At 67.9% G+C, this 218-nt stretch overlaps 1 pseudogene; it reads right to left on the bottom strand.

Moving 5' to 3' along the window:
* Positions 1-70: 70 nt before the first annotated feature.
* Positions 71-218, bottom strand: part of LOC103775305 — a 1919-nt pseudogene continuing 1771 nt past the window's right edge.

Below are 218 nucleotides of genomic sequence, written 5' to 3'. Positions count from 1 at the left end.
ACCCTGCTGTGCTGCTGAGGGAGGGTGCTGGGGCTACACTGGGAGGGTGCTGGGAGGATCCTGGGGGTACTCACACGCGGCTGCTGGGGGAGATCTTCCGTCCATCACGAAACCAGGTGACCTGGGGCCGGGGGAAGCTGGAGATTCGGGGTGCCTGGATGACAGCTGCCTCCCCGTGGGACACACTCTGCTGCCCCTCCCCCTCCTCGCAGCCGCCC

This window comes from Merops nubicus, unplaced genomic scaffold (assembly GCF_000691845.1).
Source record: "Merops nubicus isolate BGI_N331 unplaced genomic scaffold, ASM69184v1 scaffold29580, whole genome shotgun sequence".
Classification (NCBI taxonomy): Eukaryota; Metazoa; Chordata; class Aves; order Coraciiformes; family Meropidae; genus Merops; species Merops nubicus.
The sequence above is the reverse complement of the archived record's forward strand: the minus strand, read 5'-3'. Positions and strand labels throughout refer to the sequence as shown.